Raw genomic sequence first — 3,586 nt, 5'->3', positions numbered from 1 at the left:
TGAGCTCAAGTAATATGCCCATCTTGGCCTCCCAAAGTGCTGGGATTACAGACATGAGCCATCGTGGCTGACCTAGAATTTTATTTTTTGTTTATAGATACAATACCCGTTTTCATAAGACGTTTAGGTAAAGGAGTCATGACTTCTTTACATAAACCTGTTTAAACATCTAAAAATTCATAATTCTATCATCCCTTATATTCTTATGCTCTGGTCCCAGGAACTTTTTTCTTCTCTACCCCTAGACCATTTTACCTTTTCTGGTGAAAAAAGATTTGGGTTCCCAGCAGGGGATTGAGCCAGGGGACTCAGGCCCTTTTGTGAATCTTTATCTTATTTTTCCTCAGCATAGCTCCAGGAATGTCAGCTTTCTCATTATCACCTTTGCCTTTTGATTTTTCTTAAATTTCTCCAATCTGGGGCAAATGCCGAACAATTGGTATGGGGCCTTTTAATGTTGGGAGAGTGGCAGGAGCTCCCTTTGGTCCGCCCAAGCTTTGATAGTGCTGTAAAGATCTTTGTTTTAACTCCATCAATTTTCATTTTGTTTGTTTCATTTTTTAATAACCATTGGAAGATTTCCACCCTTCTGGGATGAGTCCCCTGACTCCCTTTTGCATTTCCCTTTTTTTTTTTTTTTTTTTTTTTGGTTAATTATCTTAATGTTTTATCAGCATCGGTGATACCCGTGAAGGATAGCAAATTTGAGAAGGCTTCTCAAGTCATTGTTCAATTCTGTAGAAGTAATGTCACCTGGGGTGCCCATGGGGAAGGGGTCCCCTCAACCACAGCATCAACTGTGACCTGAGTAATAGGCATATTCTGTGGGTGAATATCTGGTTATCACAAAGTCAGTCCCACATGACTTGTTTATGAAGCATATCAACTGCTTCCTCTGGGGTGATCCACTTAGTATTTTATAGGGAGAGTTGGGCAGTCCCCTCAGGGTAAACAGACCTTACAGTGGCATTTATCAGGTCCAATAGGCTGGTTGTTCTCAGGAACAACCTCCTGTGCATTTGGATCACATATGCTCATCAGCAATTATTTAATAGTGAGCTGTGGGTCTACATCAACTCAAACATGCTCTTTCATTCTGTAGCATTTAAAATTAAGGGTACTGTCCTTCAAGCGGTTACTCTTACAGTCCATTTTAGTAAAGGTTTCTTAGGAAGCTGATGATACCAATCTACAAAATGGAACAGTTCCTTTACATTATACCACCTGGTTTTGTTACCTGGTTTTGCCCTTCTCCAATGTTGACTATCTTCTAGGTAACCACAGATTCCAGAGGTACCTTTTGCTGCCCTTAATTTTTCCTTTTGTGGGTAGCTTTGAGGCTCGTGGCCTGAGCTGAGACAAACCCACATCTGAGCTTGGTCCAGCCTTAAGGCCAAACCCAACATTCATTCACTGTCATTTTACCTATCACAGATAACAATAGCCATGGGATTGGGTATTTTTCTTTGTCCTTATTAGTCTGCATTTCCTTATGCATCCAGTGAACCCACTTCCTGGAGTATGATCTATCTCTAAATTCCACTGGTGACGTTCACCTTTAGTAACTGAATGCAGTCTAGCTGTAGCTCCTTAAGATGGGTAACCATGTGGCCACCCAGGAGTCAAAGGTTTCTCATTCCCCACCTTTTCCTTTGTCTTTTTATCCATTTAGTTTTGTCTATATAATTTCTCCTTTTTAGGCAGGATGTGGGATTTGATTCTGGAGGTGGGGCTTGGACACAAGAGCAAATTGAGGACTAGCTAAACAGGGACAAGGCAAAAACTGGTTTCCATAAGACATGCCCACCACTGAGCCATGTCAGTTTACCATTGCCATGGCATCACCTGGTATTACCACTCCTTTTCATGGCAATGACCGGATGACCCAGAAGTTACCACGCTTTTCCTAGAAATTTCTACATAACTAGAAATTACATGTGAGACCCTTAACTCACATGTAATTAAAAGTGGGTATAAATGTGAGTGCAGAACTCTGAGCTCTGCTCTGGGCACACAGTCTATGAGGTGTCCCTGTCTGCAAGGAGCAGCACCTTTTCTGCTGCTGTGCACTGCTGCTTCAATCAAAGTTGCTGTCCAACACCACCAGCTCATCCTTGAATTCTTTCTGGGGTGAAGCCAAGAACCCTCCTGGGATAACATACTAGTGAGAAAAGGGTTATAAAATATGATTGTTTTGCAAAAGAAATGATGTGTAACTATATATATACCCATAGGAGAAGGTAAAGAGGTATTTACCTCAAATTTTCAACAACAGCTGCTTCCACAGCATGAGAGAGAAGAGTGAGGAAGAAAGTTATATCAATTGAGTTTTTTATCTTGAGAATATAATGTTTGCAAAACTTAACAAAATGAATGATCTCTCACCTGTTAAATAAACAGATCTTAAAAGACTGTTAAATGTGTCAGCGTGGAAGTAACTAGGAGGTAGCTCCCAGAAGCTGCTAGGTTGGTAACATCCAAGCAAGGCCTCTTTTTTATTAGGATACCATATTACATCAGCTGCCACCACTGGGGGAAGCTGGGTGACGGGTACATGGACCTGTCTGTACTGTTTTTGCCACTTTTTGCTTGCCTAATTAATTTAAAATAGAAACTCCAAAAAAAAGTGATTAGGTTGAACTGCATAAAATTGTCAATACTGGACTGTTTCGGACCCACAAATACGGCAACTTCGTATTGTTAAGTATACAGTTAATCTAGAGGAAGGCTGTAACTGAATTGTATTTGAACCTGTTTGGAAGAGCTTTGGCAACTGATTGAAGTGGTCTGCGTGGAGTTCGACAACTGTAATTTAGCAAGTGTTCTGAGGACTTAATGGCTTTGAGAGGCAGATGTGATCATGACGTTCTCAGGGGTACAAGCTCCCTCTGTTCTAATTCCACCCTTACTAAGCCTAAGCAGCACTGTGCTAGGGACATGGGGACCCTGTTCCCTGGAAAGATATGCATCTCTTGACATGCAGCCTTACTATCCTTCTCTGAAGACGTTTGTTAGCAAGACACAACTGGAAGAGTTCTGGGTGAGTAGACAACATTATGCTTCAGGCCCTACAAAGCCACAGATAACCCCTAAGTGTGTGACATCACATGCTAGCACTGCCTCTGTGGGGGCCTGAGGGGCAGCCAGGCTCTCCGTGACATGGTTCCTGAGTGATCAGCACCAACTAAAGGCACAGTGAGGAGAGTGGATCTCAGAAAGACCAGCGACATGAAGTAAGAGCCCTCAGCAGCTGTGCACAGAACCAGCCAGCCTGGTGCTACGGCAGCTCTTCTGATGTGGTTAGGAAGTAGGGGATATTTAGGCAGAAGAAAAACAGCATGCTCCCTGTGAGGCAGAGTTTGATACAAATTTCGAGGCAATAACAACTTCAGGACTGGATTGGGGAATAAATAAACCTAGGTTATTCACCTCAATAGTAGAATGACAATAAAGCCCCTGTGAAACATTGCCAATGCATTGCTTCAGAAAGAGTTTTTGTGTTTTCAGCATCTAAAAAATCCCACTATAAAAAAACTAAAAGTCTGAAAATTAAATGGGGTGTTTATTCTCTTTTTTTTTTTTTTTT

This window comes from Rhinopithecus bieti, unplaced genomic scaffold, assembly GCF_001698545.2.
Source record: "Rhinopithecus bieti isolate Rb0 unplaced genomic scaffold, ASM169854v2 scaffold_1014, whole genome shotgun sequence".
NCBI lineage: Eukaryota > Metazoa > Chordata > Mammalia > Primates > Cercopithecidae > Rhinopithecus > Rhinopithecus bieti.
Note: the sequence above shows the minus strand (reverse complement) of the source record.